Raw genomic sequence first — 23,666 nt, forward strand, 5'->3', positions numbered from 1 at the left:
GAGAAAAAAGGGATAACGAATTTTCCAACACAGTGAGAGAGAGAGAGAGAGAGAGAGAGAGCGGGATGAAGAGACAGGACGTTTCGGAGCAGTCAAAGCAGACCGAGCGTATGTAGCAAGCTTTTAACAAGGATGCGAAACAGTTTTCCCTACAAACGGAGAACAAAGAAAACAGAACGAGAGCGACTGATGGTGGAAAATCGGTAAACAGGAAAAGGATAGCAGACGCTTATCGATCCAAATAGAACGGAGAGAGAGAGCGAGAGAAAGGTGCGGGAGTGTAAGAGAAATTGTATCCGAAATACATCCCCGTCATGAATAAAGGAATTTGGTGTGCGGTGCGCTTTGCCATACAACACATCCGTTTCTGATTTTATTTTGGATTGCTACCGCAACACACACACACGCGCGCGCGCGCTCGTGCCATCGGAAGTTGAGGTTTAATGCTTTGATATGAAATCGGATTGACAAACAAACGTGTCGCGACAAACATACACACCAAAAAAAAAAAGCACAGATCATCATCGTTGATGGTTCAATTGGTCTCGCGACAGGCTCATAAAACGTTGATTGCCGCGTGTCGCCTGAAGGGTAGAGAATGATGATGATGCAGCGCCATCCACCCCCCATCCTCGAGTCGAGTCACAGAAGAAACACACCCGCGAAAGATTCCGGAGTAAATGAATGGCAAATGAAAACAGATTGCGGTGTGTGTGGGAGGCCCCGATGTATCATCATCGGCTTATGTATGCTATAAGCCGAGGTTCTCCCTCATGTTTGCAGCATGTTGCTTGTGTGTATGGCGGCGTCAGCAACCCTCCGAGGCTACTACAATCTGTAAAGGGATGGGGGGGGGGGTTACAGCCGGAGAGTTAGCTGCCGAATGCAAATGCAACCATTCGAATTAAATTCCCCGTAAACGAATGGAATGAAATTGAATAAATTCACTTGTTGTTTGCGGGCGGACACCGACCATGTGCACTTGATTCGGATGGTAGAGTCGGTAGCGGGCCCTAGAGATTGGCAAACAGTCCAATGCCCAAATGTGAACTATCAATCCCCCTTTTGCCCATCCACATGCTGGGGGTGCGCACTTTTTACCAGCCGGATCAAACTGCAGCAGCTCGTACAACAAAAAATGGTTGAAATTTTACTGGAACGGAGCAAACCCGCTTCTCGCTTCCCCAACCCGTGGAACTGCATATTGATTATCCCATCTTTTTTTTGTGTTTTACCACACATTGCTGGGTGCGTTTTTTGTCTGAGCAGCCCGGGGGGTCGACATTGGTTGCAAAAGTTTCGTTAATAAACAGCAAAAAAGCAGCCAAACGTCAAAACGCTGCGCTGCCTGGGGCGGCGATCGAGTGAATGGAATTTTCATTCGTGCACACACAAAAAAAAAATCCCTTTCCCATTTATCCTGCAAATCCTTCCAACCTTCTTTACACACAGAGAGAAAGAGTGTGCGTCATGGTAAAACACATTCCATATATATTCTCCAATCAAGCTCCGCATAACGTTCTTTCCTCCGCCGACTTTGGTTTGGCAGAGCGTCCGGGCAGTAAAACATGGCCCTGCAACCATTTTTTTTACTCTATGCTCCCCTGGTTTTGCAAAACTGTTTGATCCTGGCTGGTCGTATGGTATGGAGGCATATTATTCCCTTTTTTGCACCAATTTCAATATAAACTCTCTCTCGCTCTCTCTCTCTCTGTCGCCTGTACAAACGCAAAATTTCAAGGGTAGAAAAAAGGAGCCATTGCCGGCAGCCTGGACGTTTCAGTCGGTTTGGTCTGTCAAATAAAATTATTCGATTCGTTCCACGTCGTAACCACACGGTGTGCCCGACTGCTGCTGCTGCTGCCGCTGCTACTGGTATGTGTCTACGTAGTTGAATTCAGTAGCCGAGTGGTGGAAAAACTGGCCAATATTGGCACCGACACACTCCCTCCCTCTCCCTACTGGAAAAGGTTAAAATTGTTTTGAGACAAAACGGCGGCGGGGAGAGGTGGTTGAAAATCAACTTCCAAACCGAGTTGCTTCGGGGCGAAAAATCCCGGGGCATATCATACACCACCACCCCACCCCTTTTTGCTTTTCCTTTTTCCGTGCAAAAACTCAGCAAACAGGATCGAAGCACAGACAGATAGACGCACAAAGAGAGAGAGCAGTGGAGCGAATGCCGGGGCAGGCTGCAGCACACAGTCAGCAAGTTTTGACAATTTTATTAAATGACACGATGAATTTGGCACATTTGGCACTTCATAGCAAAACGAGGGAAGCAGCTTCACACTAAAAGGACGTACACAGAAAAGGAGAAAAAAAAATGCGGCAAGGGAAAGTATTCGATGGTCACTTCCATGCCTTTCTCCACCACCTTCGACGCACACTGTGTGTTGTGTGGTAGAGGAATGTCCTTGTGTAGGTGCTTCACATAATGGTTCTAGTAGGCGAGAAGGCAATTCAATTTTCCAACCCCTCTATGTGTGTGTGTGTGTGTGTGTGTCGTAACGATATTATTTTGTACAAATTAAATTAGCTTCACCGGAGCAACAATAACTGGACGACAGGCGCATACATCCACTTTTGTCCTTCTGTTGTTTGCCCTCCGATTGCATCCTGCCACATGCAGTCAATTCCAGGATCATCTCCCCTTGTGGTGGGGGGGGGGGGTGAAAAGTGTGATATCAATTTGCTTGCTATTGCGTGTGGCAGTTCATGAACACACACGGACGCAGCAGAGCAAAAGGAAAATTAATGACTGTTAAATTATTGATCACGGTCGGGTGGCGGTATATCCAAACGAGTAGTGCCGCGCGTTATTTTTGTTCGTAGTTGAACCTTTGGTTCGCCAGTTTGTGGCGCGCGTTCGACGTTAAAAATCAGATTTCTTTGAACACACGCACACGCACACAAACAAAAACACGATCAAAGGGTTGTTGCGGTGCGCATACACAATGCATCCCGGGCCCTTTTCCTCTGCTCATGATGTTCATTTGAAACGCACAGCTCCAATGAGCACGGAGGGATCATCACGGAGGGATGAGAGGCAAATAGACGTTAGAAACTCCTGTATCCTGTATGGTGTTCCATTTTGCTTCTATAGTGCACGCACGTGTAAGTTTCGAGCGAGCATAAAAAGGGTAGAACAAAAAAAAACTTTTGCCTTCTCCATCGAAAATCATTCTACCATGATCTTTCTTTTGCTCGGTGCGACCCCCGTATGTTCGGGATGTGACGACACACATACACACACAGAGCCAATCCCGACAGTATGTGGATGGATATGAATATTCGATTTAGGGCACACAGTACATCCAAAACTTTTCCCGAAAGGGGAGTTTGATGATGGGGGTTTTTGTGTTTTTTTTTTTTTTGCTGAATCACAGTTTTTATGCGCTTTGTTAGCTAAAGAACCATTTTGGGAACCCTCTTTTCGAGGGTGAAGGTGAAGGTGTGAAGGAAGAACACAACTGGCCATGTCACATATGTCTTTCGTATGCGTTAGCATGCCTTTGCTCCAACACAAGCCCGCTTTATGGACAAATCGTACTGTGGGTGAGAAGTTTGAAGTATGCAAACAGGATCCATTTCGAATCATTTCCGCATCATCACACTTCTGGAAGATTTGTTTTTGAATGCGTCTATATGTGAGCGACACTGAACGGGGCCAATTCAAACTACACCAGGAATAGTAGTTCCCGAAAGCTGTATTTTCATGTTGCCTTTCTTTCAGACTGCTCATTCCCAACCACAGGTTTTCCAATGTGAGGTCAGTTTGAGCTTCCACCATGTTCACTTTGCCGAACACAAATCCAATTCAGTTCAGATCTGCCCCACCTTACGTGTCCAACAGGCCAATAGTAAACTATTATTCAATCGATTGAGATACACACACATCCCATCTGGTTGGAAAGGACTTTATTTCCCTTGAGCTCTCTGTTTCTCTGTCTCTTGGGAACGATCCCCAGTGTCTGCGTTCGTTCAAGAGCTCTCGATTGCCCCTATAGCGTATAAGCAAGAGCACCGTACTCAACCTGCCAGGGTACGCCTGCTGTCGATAACAATTTATGTTCATCACCAAATCACCTTGCCAAGTCAGAGCTGAAAAGGAGCGGTGAGTGTGTGAGTAGAAGCAACATAAAAAAGAAACTCTCGCTTCAACAGACACATTGGACTAACCGACGGCGTCCGGAAGTGTATCATAGAACACAGCATGGATGTTGGCCCTCCGCTGGTGCTGTCCCTCAATGTTTGAGCATTCCACGGGTAAGCAGGCAGAGCATTTTTCAACCCAGTCGTTGATGTCGACAGGGCAACAAACCAACAGCGAGAAAGCAACGGAATGTCACCACAACGACAGCACGATAAAATCTCACTTCTTCCTTAACTCACGTCAGGTCGTCCTCCGACCACCGTTCGTAGCCGTTCTGCCGAAAGCGAAACCATTGCCAACTGCAATTTCTCCAAAACTACGCCCGGCGACACGGGTACACAGAATAACGACGAGGACGACGTTAGGGAAGCAGCAGCCGCATCACGTCGTCTCGTGAAACACTCGTTGACATCGAAAATCGGAAAAGCTTTCCAGAAACCAAGCAATGATGGCGCATTCGTTGTTGTTTGGGGACGGAAAGAATTTGTTCCCCTGTCAAGAGGTGTTCTTGGAGATATATCTCGTGGGAAGCTCTACTGACGACGTCCAACCAAACAGAAGACACACACACACTCAGGCAGATGCGCTTTCAATCCCGGAACCAACAACGCCTGGCCGTAGCGGGAATGAGAGAAAACTAAGAAGCAACCCATCGCCATCCGACAACAAGTTGAAGGCGAACTGCTGCTGAATTGAGCGAGCAAACTTTTTATCCTTGTTAGTCACGGGTAAGGGATGACATTCGCTGGCGAATATCGTCGTCACCAACACCATCGAGACCCCACCAAAGGGACCAAGCGTTTATAAAAGTGGTACAGCACAAGGTACAGCAAAACTGCAAGAGCTTAGTGCCAGAGCAAGTCTCGTATTATAGCGGATATATCACTTCAGGACTAGCACTTCACTGTGCCCTGCACTCAAGCGGGTACGCGGATGCCTTCCCGGAAATGACACAATCTGGTGCCACACATCTCCGTAATACAGGTATGATTTCGCGTGGTTTGAATGGTGTCATCCGCGTACCAAGAATCAATTCCATCTATCTCCCTCCCCGAAGCTGTAACCACCAAAGTGAAGTGATCTAGAAAACATTCCCTGGGATTTATCCTTTTACCGAAAAGCTCCATCATGTTCCACCCGGAGGCGGCTTCGAAGAGAGATGCACACGGAACCATCCAGCCTTGAATATCCCAGCGTATGAAGAGTTCCTGTACCGAGCAGAGACAAACAAAATGGAAAATGCTACCAACAGGGAAAGCAGCAGAATCATCGTCAGCACCGAGAGACAAGAGATTGACACTTGACTCCAAGAATGATTTGAGAGCTGTCAATGCTGTGCGAGGCGCAAAAGCTCCGGCTCCAAGAGTACACACATATTTACCAGCCTTTGGGGTGTGGGGGCGAGCGGGAGTGGATTGTCTTACACAAACACAATTCTATTCCAGCGACGACGACGACGAGCGAGAAAAGACGACGACATCAATCAAACGCAATCCAGAAGCAAAGTTGACGGAGTTAAGTAATGTTTGTTCAGGTTCGCTTCTATTCCGAAACCATTCTCTTTCAGTCGCAATTTTTAGGGTTGGTAGCAAAAACCCTTTGCAGCACAGAGGAACCACAACTCTAGCGCACAAGAACAAAAACCCACCGCAATCTTCTGCGCAAACGGGCACAATGTGTCTTGAGGTACTACTTTAGCTTAAATGGAACGGTGTGGCACCGTAACGGGATGAACATATTCTTCAGCATTATTTTGCCCTCGTCTGCACAACAACCAACCGAAATCCCCATCATCCCGCTGAGACGAAGACGATGATGCTCTGTGCTGACGATACTCCAGGAACTCGAACGACAGTTATTTTTTGCCGTGCCGAAGAAAGTGTTTCTCCTCTTTCCCGTGGTTGGAGAAAGTTTGGAGCATGCAAAATAAACATCATCACGCGCAAACGGTTCTTCCTTCAGTCGACTAGCAAAGGTCCCGCGATTTCGCGCATTGTATTCGTGACGGATGGATGCTTTCTCACGACCACGACGACGACGACGACGCCGGGCATCATTCAAAGCCGTAGGCACTTCAAGCGGTTGGAACGAGCACAGGCAATCGCTCGTGTAACGACTTTGGTAATGCTAGTAGACGACACGGGAGCTTATGTTGTGGTAAATCTTACGGCAAAACATTCCCCACGAGTGTCAACACGAACGGATCCGAGACAGGTGCTAGTCGTTGCTTTCAAAATCCTTCTCGGGTTAACAATCACTGCTTTACCGGCTTACTGGCTTACTGATGCACACAGAATCCATTCTCTACGCTACGATTGTTAGCTGTGGTAAAGACTCGTAGCAGAGGCCATCATATCTCCAACGGGAAACGGGAATATATCCGCTGGGGGAATAGTTGCAGACACCTTTGTGGTGATTTTCATCGGCACCACGTCCATTAAAATTCAAAATCTCATGAATATTGCTATTAGTTACATCTAATAATGCTTGACAGTGAACAAATTAGACGACCTATCCGTTTAGGATCATAGAGTTCAATATGGTCAAGATGTTCACAGTGTTGAACAAGATGTAGGACACCTTTCTTGTCATACAGAACAAAACCATAAAACCATCCTCTTACCTCTTCATCCGTCTCTTATGCTCTTTCCTCTAGTAAGCAACCAAGATGTGGCAAAAACGTGTGACTGAAAACATTTCCAACACGCATAACCCAAACCACGAATGAGCGATGAATGCAAATCAGTGCCAAAAAGGTGAACAACAGAACGCCGCTCTTCAACTCTGCTCCTCTACCACCGCAAGCGATGTATAAAACGGTGCACGAAAATAAAATGGCAACATCCACCTAACCATCAACATCATCAATGCTGTTGCCCACCCACGCGTACGGATGCGATGCTGAAAACCTGTCATAAAACGGTATAATTTTACTACGATTTGAATTCGTGAGATGGGTGTGTGCGAGAAGGTATAAGATGCTGACATTCAGTGAGTCGGAGTTGTCCCTGTGAAGGTAAATATGACCGAAACAAGGGAGAGGTGGCGTCATTTCGGTGGTGAAAGGTATGAAATCGTTAATACGAACGGCGGAATAGTGGAACATAAAACAAATTAACAAATGAATTGTTATTAGCCATGGGTGAGAGAATGAAGTCACCGCAAGATGGTTTACTTTATATGGCAAGCTTTACCCCAGGGGAAGTAACCGCTTTAATGGAATACGTGGTAAACGGATAAAGCAGCGACGCGTTGATTCTGGATTCAAATCTCTATCATACCAACATCGTGGATACAAGATATTGAAACACAATAAGCATTCAAAATATGTGTAACGTCTCAGAACTCTTCCAAGAGGACTTAAAAACAAATCCCAACTGTTTCTTCCAATTCTCTATTACTCATTGTTCTGGATACTCTCCGTTTTCTACTCTATTATCCTATTTGCACTGATAACATTATGACATTGCACCCCGCACAAAGAAGCGCCCACGTGTTCTCTTCTCTTCTACCGAAGCTTAAACTGCAACCACCCAAAGCGCCTACCCGAAGGAAGCACCATAATACCTAAGCATGATGTCAAACGACGCGAAGGATAATTTTCTCCAATCCAATGAGCTCTCCACACAGAGCGCACAGTTTGCACCTACTTTTCTGCTGCACCCAACGGGTGTACACACACACACACACAGTGCCACTGCCGCCACCTTTGGCATGACACCTATAACATGGGCTCTGCGTTGTGAGCTGTTCGTTGTCCGTCGGTGCACAAGAAACATGACCTCTCCCCGCAACAAGGAGTAACAATCAACCAACACGCACCGCATGACATGACGAGGGAGGGGAGTGAAGGGAGAGTTGCTTGGCCAAGTGCAACCCCCACCGTGGCGGACAAGTAAATTAAAACCTTTCTACGCCCGGAATCCATCCGTGACACCTTGTGCTGCTGCTGCTGCTATACACTTCGCCCCCGTGCACTCTCGTTGTGGGCCAATGTTATTGCATTTAAAATCACTCGTTTGCGTTGCTTTGGCCACATGTGTGTGTGTGTGTGTGTGTGTGCTTGTTGAAACTGACACCTCTATTAGGCGATAGGTCGGTGGTGGTACACCGCTTTGGCTTCACCCGGTAAACACGCTATTGCCGCCAACGGGGAAGAAGGTCAGGAAGGTTGTAAACTTACACAAAATGACCGATTGAAGTTGAAGCTGTTGAAGTGGCGTAATCGTGACGCGCCAGAGGGGATGATGATGGTGGTACAGGGGCAAGGCAAGCTGGCAGGGATGATCGGTGGCCTACAAACACACACAAACGCCAATGTTAATCCTTAGAAAACAACTTAAGCCCCTGGTAAATCCGTGCTGTGTGCTTGCCTCTCGCGCTATTTGCATCGCCACCCCGAGGGAGGATTGGGGGGGGGGTTCACCTTCACACACTTGATCGCTTTTTACGCACTTCCAACCCCACCACTTGGGCAATCACGCAAAGGTGAAATCTTCTTCCAACTTTGAAAACTACCGCACCAAAATAAGCCTCATCAGGTTCCCTTCTTCTCTTCCTCGTGTTTCGGAAATTTAATCACTTCTCTGACACTCGGTTCTCATTGGTTGTCGTCGTAAAAAAAAATCCTACCCAAACTTAACTGGCCGCCCCATAAGGAGCCGTCCGATTAGCGGACGGATTAACAGAAGCGCGTTACAATTTATTCCACCGGAAGCTGACGGTAAACCGCTGCCCATTTCTAACCACATGCCAGAAAGAACGAGGGAGCGCGAAGTCATAACCCCATCACGGCCTGGCATGTGACCGAACTTCGACGGCAGCGGCAAGACGAGCGAGTTAAATTGAGCAGCTTGACAATCCAATCATCACCGTCACCAGCGGGATGAGAAGCAGCGCTGCCACGACGACGACGATGATCGGGGTGACGACGATGGCACACAGATCGAGATAAACCGGACCCGCACCAAACATTCATAATGTGTCCACGCACAAGCACGCCGATGTCTGAAGAGAAAATTTAACGATTCTACGCACCACACATACACACCAGACGGAGGGGAGTGGTTCAGGGGTGAGTTAAGCACCACATCCCAAACGACCGTCACACCAAACGGCCTCTCTCCCTTAAATGCCTTGAGGCAGAGGCTAACAGAGAGTGGCACCGCGCTGCTAAATAAATGGGATTAGTTTATTTTCATTTGTGTGACACATGTGAATGTTTCGGGGGGTGCGCGCTCGTATCTTCCCAATGGCGGCTTGGGGCAAGCACGATAAGCTTCATTGACGAGAAATAACGCCCGAAACGAAACGGGCGACATTTGGATGGTTTTAAAACACACTGACTGGTGTAGCAAAGGCCGCCACCCCGGGGGTTTTGTGGGGATCATTGAATTAAGGCAATTATTGTTAGTACTCCCCCTCTTTCACCCCCCCGGGTTCTGCTTGCTAGCGAAGAGGCATCTGTTTAATCCTGTTTAGTAGCAGGTTCATATGAATAAGCCATTTTTACTGCCATTATTGTACCAGCGAAAGGCAACAAAAATAAAAAACCCTATTTCGACAGAATAAAGCAATAAGAAGCATTTCTGTGGTTACCCACTAGATGGCGGTAATGTATTTAGTAACCGTGTGAATCTGCACCCAAGAAACAAACTCAATATGTCCTTGTCCCGCCCAACAAGATCATCCAAAGCGGACAGAGAGCGAAAAAGCATGCTTATGTTGTTCCCAGTGGCCAATTCTGAAGCGTGTCATGCTGCCAAATTTACTGCACATTTCGTGTGCTGTCGATTAGACATCTTCATGCTTACGAATGTTCGCGATAAAAAGCGACAGCTACGCTATAATAACAAAGCTCTTTTATAACCCATTCGCGCGTACGCTACTAATGAACACACGTCGTGATTAAAACGCTTCTATTTTAAGGCTAGGCAAGCGACATCTTCGATGCCTGCACGACGAGGACGCGGACGATCGCGATGAGTATCACAAAAGCGTACTACTATCCAGCCGGTAGACGCTGCGACGTACGGTGGTTGTTGTGACATTCGAAACGATGTCTCTCTTTTGTAAGTGTAAATTAGAGCTCGTAAAGTAAGCTGTTTTCTAACGCAGACGCGCTCTGAAGGCTGCACAACATCTATCGGGGGCGGTGTTTTCCCCCCATCCCTTTCCATTCTCTCTCTCTCTCTCTCTCCTCGTTCGCAACATCATCAATTTATGGAGTCGTTTATTAACAATAACACGCTAAACATTGGCACGTGAAACCTGTGAAACTCAGGGACTGAGAAAGAGAGCGAAACGAATAAAAAAAAACAAGATAGTTAAACTTTGTGCAAGTTTCCAACATCTCCACACTCGTCGCCAGTTCCGAGAGCTGTTGGATATATTCAAGAGCTACACAACTGACAGGCACAAGAAGCAAATCAAAACACATAAATTAATCCTAATACTTCCACAACACCACCTCATCGGTTAGAGTGTTGTGGCACGCAGATCTGCTGATACGGTAGTCGAGACACGTTCCTGCCAAAAGCACGGTACACGTACCTTTGCAGCTCTTTCATTCCTACTGCTTTTAGCTACCCTTCATTGCTGCTGCTGCTGCTGCTGTTGTATCGCCTGAGAATCATGCACAACACAAATAAGCAATCCATCGGCCCCAAATCTACGTGCTGAGAGCTGTGAGCTGATCACAAACTTCATCATTGCACGGATCGGAGAGCTAGCAGTGATCCTTAAGACACGCCAGAAACGAAGCACCAAAGCTCTGTGTGTGAGCCATGATTGAAAATAACAGACCTGCGTCTCAGCTCCTACACCACAGAGGTTTGCCACCATCATCGTGCAGCAACAGGGCCCCGTGGGGAAAACTCTGACACAACTACGGCAAAAGTTCGCCAACACATCCCCACACACATACACACAGAAGAGTGAAATGTGAAGTTCACACAAAAAAGCGCCCACATTCATTCCACAATCTTCTGAAGGCAGTAGTAGTCTTCTGCCGGTCCACTTTCGGTTCATTTAATTTCCTATCAGTTGGAAAGTTCTTCCAGCGCTCGAGCAGAAACACGCGGACAACTCAGGGGTTTTTAGAAGCAGCAGCAGTAAGGCAATTTGCTGGCCCGAAGAGCTCGGAGCCCCCGAGCCGCCGTGTGCTATTCAAACCCGCCTGAAATGCCAATCCCAATGGAGAAGCAGCGCATGAAGTTCCGCATCCGTGCACAGTTGATATCTAATCCCGAGCAGCACAAGCGGCGAAGGAAGATTGGACATTGGCAGAAAAGGCAACGGAACGATTTGATTCAATTGATATTGCTTGCTTGCAGGCACTCGAAACCTCGAAGCGTATATGTACGTGTATGTATGTGTATCTGTGTATCAGAATGCAATTGCAGAACAGAAGGAACTTTTCGCAGACGATCTACCACCGATTCCGGCACCTCACCACCACTCTATCCGATATCAACTTCATCATCATCATCATCATCATCTCCCAGGTCGTCATCGTAATTCCACAACAGAACACCGTACTCGGAGCTCGGAGAAATACACGACAAGATGCAGTGATCCATTGCAGCCATTTGCTGCACAGCATCTCCACCACCATCGGCTAAGCGCAAAAAGGTTTGTGCGACAGAAGAAGCCACATTAGGGATCGCAAAACGTTCCACCCGTCAGTGTGCATACATTCCGCCATCCTAGATGAGAAGCGTCATATTTACTTTTCCCAGGTCTGAGTCTTTCCTCTTTTTTCCTGGGACATGCAATGGGAAGAAACGTACCCACTGCTGTCGATCCGTATGAAGCAAGTCTGCTGTGTGTGTGTGGCCTCTTCCGGTAGATGACACCGTCTCTGCAAGTGCTCGCTCTTCTCACATTTCAACGGAAGCGTAACCTATACAGTTGCTGACGAGTCTGCGAGCCGAACACCGCAAAATAATGAATAACGGAAGGGTGCACAAATGCTTGAGTCTTGTTGTTAGGTGTGCCGAAAAGTTGAAACCATAATTTTTTGTTTTGTGACACCTCAATCAGTGTATCTGACAGATAAAGTTAAATTACATCTGTATAATGCGACAAAACGGTTGGAAATGCATTGCTAGAAACATACATCTTCATAGCACTTGTCAGAACTTTTGCAAACACCTCATCTTACACACACTCACTGTACCTAACACACCATTTTAATGCATTCCTGGCAATCCGATGCGATGACGAAACACGTTCACAAAACGGTTTTATGAAGATGGCAACACAAGCATTCACCGACAAGGAGAGCAAAATAAAAAGACATCAACCGGGAATAATGTCTCGCTGCTACCCACTCAGCGAAGGTGTCAGCAGCAGCAGCAGCATCATGAGAGGCGGCGGTAGCATTATGAAGATTATGCTATGAATGCATAATGATGATCTGCACACTACTCTACCGGCAGTGAATGGAGCGCCGCCTCCGGTATCTCTAACGACAAGAAATGAGCACTCCACACGCGGGCGCCCACGGTTGGTGTTAAATCATGTTCCGTTTTGTTTGTTTCCTTTCGTCATGCAACTGTGGTGGCTCGAGGGGAGTAGGTTCGTCTATCACCCCACTGCTACCTACTATTTCCGTGGAACACACAGAAGTGGTGTGTGATGTATAACTCAATTTGGATTTAAATTTCATTAGACCGTGTACGGGAATGCACTGATGTGACTGAAACCGAGCAAAAGCTATCAAAGTTTGTCGTACCCTTGGGGGACAGTGGTGTGTACTCATAGGGTAAATGGGTACGGGAAATTAAAACATCGCAACGACAAAACGGAGCTCAATGCCGGGTGAGTTAGGTGTCATTTCATCACGCTAACTTCCCTGAAAGCCCAATTAAACATTCATGATCGATTTCGAATCAATATAACCCTCGTTCACGGGAAGATGAGAGATTAGAGATTCTAATAGAAGTCCATCCTTTTTACCTCAGTTTCGTAGTAATCGCACTATAGTCTAAATAACTCAGAATTGGTACTGGGACCTTGTTGCTCTTTTGCTCGGGATAGTTACTGCTACTGGGGCACCGTGACCAGGCACCGCCCTACAAAGAACGGTAACGAAGCAAACGAACGACCTACGGGGATTCAGATACGTGCCAGCAGAGGCAGGCACACACACACCCGGATAGGATTTCTCTCTCAAGGTTCTTTTCGATTCGATTTCTATCACCATAAAAACCAGTGTTTTTGGCTGTACAGGGCACCAACAGCCAGGCAAAACCGGCATACAAATAAGGCACACCAGGTATGCGCGCAGTATGTGTTACGAGATCAAAATCCTAACCAAGGCAAGTGGCTTCCCTCGATCATCAGCATACACACACCAACAATGCACGCCTCTTCTCGGCTGGGGGAGAAGGGAGGATGCTAAAATATTCCAATCCGAACACGATTATGTTAAAGACTCCCCGTGACGAAAAGCTCAATTCCTGTGAAGCCCCCGCTGGGCGGTAAAAGGGGCCCCCAGAATGCCCTTCGGTGGGACCACGATGGGAGAGTATATTGTCTACCAATTTCACCGGCACAGACAGAAAAGGACAGAGAGAGAGAGAGAGAGACCTGAGACCAATCAAGATATCGGGCCGACCTGTGTGTCCCACAGGGAGTACATTGGATAGAAATCCGCACAAAAGCTTGGTACATACCCTTCAAGGAAAATGAAGTCTCGGAATCTGTAGGGAGAAGCCAGTCTGGCATGAAAAAAGGTGACGGCATACACACACACACACCCACCGACACACGGTAATGGAAAACGAAATTGAGCAACAAAAAAGGTGAACAGAGAAAGAGAGAGATAGAGAGCAGGGTGTGTGTGTGTGTGTAAAGCCCTCGCTCAGCGCACACCAAGGTCGGGGCAAAAGAATTTGTAATACCACCGAGAAAATCGTCATAATCTTCTGCCGGCATTTTCCGCTCAACAAACGACCGTTTTCTCGGGTATTTCTCGCCACCCCTGCTGAAGCCCCCCTTTGGCAGGCACACCGATTTTTCGCTCGATTCGCCGTGATTTGGTGGACCATGAACAGGCAGAGAGAGGGACACACCGCCGAAGAGTGTGTGCTGTGTGCGCGCTTCTGCTACGGCTGTTCGGGGTTTACACCTTCAATCCCTCCTCTTCGTCCTGCCACCCTCAACCCACACAAAGTTGTAAAAAGGGCTTTTTTCTTTCGGTTTGCACTTCTTTTGTTCTGGCTTTTCAAAAACCTGCTGCTGCTCGTCGACGTCGTTCGCTTCTCCGTTTGCGCAACGTTTTTCTTCCCGCAGGCAAGCTCAAATGCTGCTATACGGTAGGAAGATGGTACGACACGGCAGCAACAGTAGCGCTTCGACTACTGGGTTTGGATATGGCAAGACGTGGCTGTGAAAAATGCGCAACTTGTGCAAGAAAGCAGTGTGTGTGACTCTGCGCGAGACTGTCGGCAGCTGGCAGCAGAGCCGTCGTCGAGAAGAACAGGCACACACACACACACAAGCCGCCCTCTCTCTTAAGAAGCGTAAGAGCTGCATCTCCTCTTGGTAGCGGAATGCAATAGCAATATTAATATCCCAAGGTACCAACAACTCCATATTTCGCCTTGTACACTTGCCAGTTACGCTTGTCTTGCCAGTGGCAAGAGAGACGTGTACAGCCAGGGAAGGATAAAGGAATCCGTCTGATGGATAACTAACAAATCGGCACCTCAAAGCACCCATTCATTGGCTCTGAAGCTACAGCATCACCACGGTCCGGAGTGTGTCAGGATCGCTTCCAGCGTCAGCCGCCAGTGGCTGTATTCATGGGAACGAATCCCAAGCCCATGGGAAGATGCAAGACGCCGGGGACGAACGAACGAACGAACGAACGATTCAGACAAGAAAGGCGAAACAATTTTTCATCGGTAACTTTGATTGATCTCGGCCCGGACCGTTCGATGGGTTGATTCAATCGGTGATGGAAATAAAGACGCTTACTGGGGAGATGATGCTCTTCTTGGCATTGGTCATCCCAAAGAAGGCTATTTCAGGCGTCTTCCCACACCCGGAGAGCGCATCACGCGTTCATTCTCTCGTACAACTCTGTGCCTATAATGACAAAAACTTTGGAGGTTGCTAAATTGTACAGTAAATGTTGTAATACTTTGTAACTTTGAACCTTAACGTTACATACTTTATGAGAGAAAGCAAACCGCTCCAAAAACACCAGCCGGGACCCAACAAAATGGAAGAAGGCTCTCTGCGTGGAGCAATTTTCCAAACGCTGCGAGTTCACTAAACACCATCGCGCGGCGTTCCGGTGGTACAACTTGCCATAAAATCTCCACTTTTATAATCTCTTCTGCATCGTCATAGCAGCACCCGCAGCCTATTTGTAGCTTCAATGCTTTTTTTTTTTGGTTTGCTCTTTCCCTTTTCTTCTCGCTGACGGCCGAAGACGTCCAAGACGCGAAGGTATCTCCCCGGCCCGGACACACCATGTTTATTTTCCTTTTGCCACTTTTGCCACCGAGTACTTCGCTGTATGTGGAGGAGAGCTAGTCCCATCTAGAGCTAGAGACTCCGGGAGGGCAAGACATTCCCCGTAGCTGTGTGTGTGTGTGTGTTGCACGGTGGTAAAGCGCTACCGTTTGCTTCTGCTGCTTCCGTGGCGCTATACGATACACCGCACCGGGCCTGGCTGCTAATCTCATAATTTCATGACAATTTAGCATAATATTGTTCACCACCGCGTGCTTTTTCCTCCCCTTGCACTCTCGTTCAGCTCAACAATCTCACACCACATCTCGCCCCCTGTAGAGGTTTGTGGTTGGTGGGCAGAATGACCCCGGGTGGCATGAAGCACGAAAGCATCTCAGAGCTAGCAAATTTCAACTCAATCTACTGTAAACAAGCAGACAGCTTGGGGAAAACACAGAAAACACAGAAAAACTCCCTTTTCTGCCTGCCTCAACAACAATCTTTCTCGCCTCTCGCTCCACCAACGACCTCTCCCCAGAGAGCTCGGAGCACGGCCTGTCTCCAAGGGAGTCGCATGCCTATAATATGCCAGGCGTGTAGTAACAACGACACAGCCCTCGCCACTCACAGTCGGACACGTTCGGGAATGTGCCTCACTCACGCGAACGCAGTGATGAAGCAAAACGCCAACGAGGGAGCACAACAAAAAAAAGCGGAGAATAATAGAGACACAGATGTTATGACTTTTTTCTGTGCTTTGGGCTTTCGCTGTTATTTTTATATTTCTTTTGCTACATCGTTTGCTTGGGGAGATCTGTTGGACAGCCATGCAAAGTAATACTCTGCAACTACACCGGGGATGGCGAGTGCCATCCCCTACTCGGACCAACTCGTAGTCCCTCTTTTGCAGCGCTCTCTCACTCTATCGGTGCACTATAATGACACATCGCCCCAGCTACCAACGAGAAAAGGCACACACACAGAGACATAAACATAAAAATAAAATGACGGTAACAAAAAAAAAAAAGAAAAGAAACAAAATCCATGACAATCTTCCATACTGATGGGGAGATGGAGTAGTAGTATGTTCGGTTGTCCCGGTACCATAGCAAAACGGGAAGCAGCGGTTACTAGATTTAGAGAGCTGACAGTATTTCTCACCCCTAAAACAAGACCCACCACTGCTACAACTCTCCAACCACAGTATATTTCTTTATTTTGTTTTGTCTTGGCTGTTCCGAACGCAATACAACAAGACAGACCAACCTGCAAGCTGTGCTCGCTCGCTCGCTCGCTCCTCCTCCTCGTCCGTCCGTATCCTTCACGATATAGATGGCACCACTCTCGTCGGCGGGATTAATGCGTCATCCATCCCCGTTTATTTTATTTGTGTACGCGCGTTTGTTGTCGTTTTATTGTTATTGCTATTGTTTTGTTTCGCTTTTCTTTTATTATTGTGACACACCGATGACAACTGTATCATCTCATCTCACAAGGGTGTGTGTGTGTGTGTGACAGGGACGGTATGCCCCGGTCACGTTTACTCCCCATCCCTTCTCGCTTCTCTTGCGAACAATTCGCATCAAGGCGCGAACGCGAAAAGACGCTCTCTGTGGGGATGCTCCTCTCTGCACACACACACACACACCTTTGGGTTGTTATTGTTACTTAAGATATATTTACGAGACTGCAGCGGAATTAATGTCACCACACTCTACCACACTACCCCGAAATCATGTTCCATGCTTTCTTCGAGTGTACGAGACGGTGTCGTCTCTCCCGGGCGTCTTCTGTCCCTGCCTGTATCCCAGCAATCTGTCACGCGATCGCCCCCCCCCCCCTCCGGCGGTAAATCATTGGCCCCACTCTCGGTTGTTGTGCCGTCTACCAACTTATAAAGCGCACCGGCGGTCGTTATGGTGGCCCCTTGGGTCGATGCACGTGAGTGGGTGTAGGTGAGTGGGTGGTTCCCTTCTTCGCTCGTTGAGCAGCAGTTGAGCGCGCTCGTTGCTGCTGCTGCTGCTGCTGCGTTTCAACCAATTAGTGTCGTGTCGAATATTTTACGGACTGCTGGCGTTTTGGCACCGTGTCGTGCCTTTCCCCTTCCCGCCTGCGCCTTGGCCGAGCGCCTAATGGGCAACACAGAGCACCGGTAAACGAAACGGTCGGTGTGTGTTTGTTGACCGGAGGTGACCAACAACAAAAGCCAACCTCCCTCCGCAGGTGGTGTTGTATTGATTTTCGAAAGCTTGCCAACGCGCACAGCAACATGGGTGTTGGCAACGGAAATCTTATCTACCCTTGTCGCCGCCGCCGTCACCGCTTTGTTGTACCGTAATGATTACAATGACCATAAATCAATGCCTCAATGTCTCGCGCGCACTCGCGGAACGGCGATGATCGCTTACACGGCTGAACAGATGGGCTGAGCGAAGCGGAGGAAAAGAAATAGGGGGGATTTTTGGGGCAGGGCAAATCAAAGCTGAACTCCACGCGCAGAGAGGCTACAGAGAGAGAGCACGTACTGCTTCTGTTTTGATCCGGTTCGAAGGACTAAAACGTACTAGCGTGGTTGCGCAGCGGCCGGCTTCCCAACCAATTTCCTGCCGGAAGTTTCAATTTAATGCAGAATAATTAATGCTCTAATCGCTGTTAAATGCAAACAGAGCGAGAGCGAGAGAGAGAGAGAGATACACTCATCCAGTTGAATGGAGTTGATACAAAAAAAAAAACGCTGCTTCTTTTAAATAATTACGAATAAAAGCACAACAACAGCAGCAAACAGAGAGTAACCGAAACTCGCTAAAAGCGGAACAACCATATTAATTGCACCTACAAACGCACAAGTTACACCTAATCAACACGCAGCGGGTGAAGAGAATGGAAATATGCCGGATATACAACAGCAAAAAGTAGAGGAAAAAAAACTCCACCGAGCGCTCCCCCATTCCCTCTAATTATCTCGCGCTTTTAATTGTTTTCTATCCAACCATTTTCATCGCCTTCTCACACACACACCCCCCTCCATCATACCCCATCATCATCATCATCTCATCGCCAACAAAAATGGGTATGAAAACGTGGAGCAGAAACACACTCACACACACACACACACTTACACAAGCGCACACCACCATCGAGCTGAAAAATGAGCTGTTAATAATAATTGGAAAATTGTTTTCCTTCTCCCCATGCCGTGTACCACCCACCACCCCCAACCCTCAGCAACATTAACACAGAGCCGGAAAAAGGTTCACATGTTTGGGGGTGTGGTGGGGGTGGCTAGATACACTTCTTTGTTTCTGCTGGTAGTATTCATTTTTAACAAATTTCCACCCTTGTTTTTTTTTGCTGCCTTGCACCTCTTCTACTTCCCTCTATTTTGGAACCACCGCCAACAATTAATCATTTCGATGGCCACCACCAGCACACTCTGCAGGAATTTAGCAGATGGTAAAAAAGCGAGGCAAAATGGTTGGTGTGTGTGTGTGTGTGTGTGTTGTAACATGTTGCAAACGCATCGAACCAACCAACAACAACACATCAACACTGAAGCCATCCAAATCCGATTATAGCACCGGTGAAGCGTTAACTACACCACCCTCCGCCCGTCCAGTTAACATTCCTGCTACTGAAAAACAAGCGTACGTATGTGTGTGGGTGTGTGTGTTTGTTTGTGAGGCTAAAGCACAAAACTGTAACATATCTTATGCACGGTTTAACAAAGCGCGATAATAACACTCCGAGTGCAAGTGTTTCCAATTTTGTAAACTTACCTTCGTGCTTTTTTTTGCTTTCTCTCTCCCTCTCTCTCTCTATGTAATGTAACCTTCCGGACCGAAGCAGCAAGAGGGTTGGTTGTGTGCTATGCCGTACGATCGCTGCGGCTTCTATGTCTCCATTGTTCTGTAATTAGAATAAAACAAAGACATTTATAATTAAACGGTTTGTTTTAACGCGAAAATGGAAAAGTGAAATTAATTTAGAGCTAAAATGGGTTGATTTTGTTTCTCTCTGTGCCTTTCATTATTCATATTGCACCACACAGACGCGAACGGGCGACAAACGAAGCTGTGACAAACATCCGGAAATAATGCAATTGGGGGCATGATTAAATAATTCGAAACGATTTAAATCAATTACACCTCGACAAACGGACATACGCTCCCATCTATCGCATGCGAATGATATTTTTTCTCTCCTTTCCTATATCTATATTTCGATCTCGATGCCATTTCCCTCCATCGGACACAGACTGAGAGAAAGAGAGAGAGAGGAAGGTCGTCGTCAGTGTTTGGTAAAACCTAGGGGTGAACACATGAGCCCCGACATTGATTTTCCAGTTCGATAGCGGCGTTATCCTGGGCGAAGATCCGAAAAGCCTCGATTTGTGCAGAGCAAAATGTTGAGCTGTGTGCAAAATCCAAGTACCTACACACACATTTGTCTATTCAATCACCCTCCCACCACTCCGTGAGCAATTCGAATTTGAAAAATGATTTTTCACGCCCGTTTTGATCCAGCGAAATGTGCACAAATCTGCATACTACTCGGGGGGGTCTATGCACATCAGAGCGTATATGCAAACAAATCCGTCCGAAGGGGGACTTTTTTTGCTGCCTACTCAATTCAACCCGACAGGAAAATAGGTTTTCTATCTACAAGAAAAAAAATGAAGCGCATTTCCACAGTCACACAAACAGTGATCACACTCAATTGTACATTCTGATTGCTGGATGTGGATGCCGGCCGGGAATGATTCATCAGTAAAAACTATCTTTTCGCGCACAAACTAACATACAACATTCCACACCTTCACAGACACACGCACACCAACATATGCATTTAACAGCATATTTTTCCAATAATCCCTCGCGAGTTCCCCACCGGAAGGAATGCAGGCAGGCAGAATGCACCTCTAAAAACGGGGTTGTGTGTTGTGTGCGCGGTGGTGGTGGTCGTTGGTTCAGCTTTCCGATTTCGAGCGCTGATGGTTTTTGGCAACCTACCCTGAATGTAGCCCACTTCTCGTCTGTGCACCACACCAACCCCCACCCAACCCATTCACGGCCTGGTGCTAATTCGTTCCGGTTTCCGCTTTTTCCGCCGTCGGTTTTGTGCTGCTGTTGGTGTTGTTGTTTGTGGGTTGCACTGATCGTGTGAACTATTTCATAATAAAGCGAACTGTACACAGCGAACCTTTCTCGCCACCCACCGACCCCCCCATTGGGTGGGTGGAAAGGGGGTGAAGTTTATGGTCGTGCGGTGTATATATTTTTGGAACGCTACCCTGGCGCGCCAGTTTTGAAACGTGGAGTTTGCAAATGCAACGACGAATATGCAACCGTGACCCAAAGTGCGCTGGGGCCGACTTGCTGGAACGTAGCCCAAATTAAATTGGTGTCAATCAATTTCGAATACCGGCTCCCCTTTTTAGTGCCCGGGCCAACCAGACCCCATTCCCTGTCCCAGAATGATGTCGAAGAAGTACAATATGTTTCACAGCGCGCCAGCACACGCCAGAGCACTGCGCGGAATGAACTGGTGAAGGAATAATCGATTAGCCCGAGAGTTTATTACGGACCGAGGAAGCTTTTTGGGGAAAAAATAAAATTATAAATCAATTACGCTTCCACACAGCGGCAGCCAAAATGGAGCAAAGCGTTCGAGTTTGTTGTGTTAATCGGCACGTTTCATCAGAGTAATAAACGAAATGCACGGGGAAGAGCAGCGATTTAGCACGGGCGTTGTTGCTGCCGCTATTGGCATGTTCAAAGGTCTATTTTTATACCTCCCACACTCACACACACACCCACACACATGAGAGAATTCCCTTCAACAACCACACAACATAATCAAACCTGAGTGATTGCTCAAATTTGATTCTATATGCTGCACTAACTCATTTAAACCGATCGTTCCTCCTGCTTTGCTCAACAATCTAGCCGGAAAATTGTTCGAAACTCTTGTTCCGTGCGATTTCATTCAGAACGGACACACACACACACACATAGGAGGGCCACACACTTCCGTTTTCCGGCTTTGCTGCTGGTGCCACCACTCCCCTATTTGGGGTCATTCATGCGTTGCCGTTAGGGACAGGATTCACGCAGGATTATACATAATCGGCTAACTGTGCAGCTGCTGCTGCCACTGCGGCTACTGCTAGCATCCCCATCGATACCGGAAGAGGATTGAATTTTGGAAAGAAAAAAGGTGCATCTACCTCTATGCACCAACAGGCGGCTCTAGGTTGTAGGGAAAATACACTCGAAAAAGATAATACGAGCACGAGCCGACGAGTGGACGATTCGTTGCGATTCGATACACATTTTTTCCAATGGTATTTTTTCCAATGGGAAAAACAGGAGCAGCTAGTGGAGAAGATATTTTTTGTACCTATCATCACGGTTTGTCTATCGAGATGGGTTGAAATTCTCTTTCAACTACGACTCGGGGTTTTTGCTGTAGAGAGCATAGCTTTTGAGGATGTTGTTAGGGATTCCCTATCTCAGCGAATTTGTTCTTCTGTTTTTTTTTTCCCCTTGGTTGTTGCATCATTTTTTGTTGCTACCGGAAACATCACCACTTCACTATGTTTGATGCCCGATGCCGAAACGTGTGCGTATCTTTTATAAATGCAACCGCCGTGTGTTCTACCCATTTTTTTGTGGGCACCTCTCGCATTGCAATCCTATTTTTTCCATTCGGCCCCTCGGGGAGCGGTGAAGTTTTCACTCGATCGAACATACCATTTTTCGGAACCGATGGCCGGATGTGAATGAGCGCTAGAAGAGAAAAAGGTAACAAAACCAAACGGAGAACGCGCTCGAGGATGAAATCTATCCACCTGAAAAACCAATGTACAAACGAGGAAGCCAAATAAAAAACGTGAAGGGAGAGAAACACACACATACGGTGAAAATAGCGAACAAAACGGCACTTGAACATCGGAATCACTCCCGGGTGATGACTGTTTTGATAAGATTATAAAAAGAAATGGAGCCTCGCGTAGAGTAGGTGGATGTGGTGTGGGTGTTGTATGCCAAGCGGATTTTCCTACCCACATATCCGTGGGAGCAGAGAGCGAGAGAGAGAGAGAGCACTCGAGTGGTTCTCTGGTCGACGATGTGTTGTGGCGCGTCGGCAGCGTTTGCCTTTTCGTTATGCTGTTGAGTGGCAGCACACCAACACACACACACACACACATCTTCCATTCGCTGTTCACATCCATCCATCCAACTTGCTTTATCTATTACGACTCTATAAAACGTAATAAAAAAAAAAAACAACAACCACCCTCCACAGTATGGGGGAACGGGGGAGGAAGGAAAAGCAAACGCTCTTTTCCCCGACGCTACTAAAACCCGTGTTTAACACTTTGTTATTTTTCTGTGACAGCGAAAGCTTTGTCGGATTTTCACTGTCGGCGGGTTTCTTCTGGTTCGGGGAAGTTGATTTTATTTGAGCGGAAAATGACACATACCACCTCCCTCGTCCTCCCGCAAACCACTCTCACCCTTTTTATTTCAGCAAGGGATCGCTGCCGCACACCACTCGCTCGCTCCGCCGGCGCATTTTGCTTCCAGCAGTTGTTGGAGCTATTAGGCGTGCGGAAAGAAATTTCACACCTTCTTGCTTCAAGTGGAGTGTTATTTTATACATATTTTCGAGTAAGCGAGAGCAGCATGTGACAGGCAGACAGCTCTAGAGAGGCAAGGTTATCCTTTTTATAGGGTACTTTTTGAAGCAATGAATTTACATTAAATTGTAAAAAGATATTTTTTAATGCTTGGAACAAACAGTGACACCTTTGGCAAAGCGTTTTGAATAAAAGATATTCATCTAATCACTGTGGCAAAAACATAGTCAGCCGTACAATCGCTCAAGCCGGTTTAAATTGAAAGATTGGATTTCAAAGGAACTTAGAGAAAGAAAAAAAAAAGAGAGAAACCTCACAGCACTTCAGTAAAGCACACCACGCACACACTCGACTCTCCAACTGCAGCATGATAAACAACAAAGTGCGCCAAATAAACAA

At 47.1% G+C, this 23,666-nt stretch overlaps 1 protein-coding gene across 9 annotated transcripts in view; it reads right to left on the reverse strand.

Annotated features, from left to right (window-relative positions):
* The window catches only part of LOC120897715 (trithorax group protein osa), a 108,183-nt gene that overhangs the window by 38,239 nt on the left and 46,278 nt on the right, over positions 1-23,666 (reverse strand). For 8 of the 9 annotated variants that reach the window (XM_040302778.1, XM_040302779.1, XM_040302780.1 and 5 more), the window contains one exon: positions 19,402-19,531. The gene's annotated coding sequence lies outside the window, so the exon portion shown is untranslated. Of the gene's footprint in view, positions 1-8,339; positions 8,437-19,401; positions 19,532-23,666 lie in introns of those variants that run through there. The other variant, XM_040302777.1, reaches the window with a different exon arrangement.

This window comes from Anopheles arabiensis, chromosome 2 (genome assembly GCF_016920715.1).
Source record: "Anopheles arabiensis isolate DONGOLA chromosome 2, AaraD3, whole genome shotgun sequence".
Lineage (NCBI taxonomy): Eukaryota > Metazoa > Arthropoda > Insecta > Diptera > Culicidae > Anopheles > Anopheles arabiensis.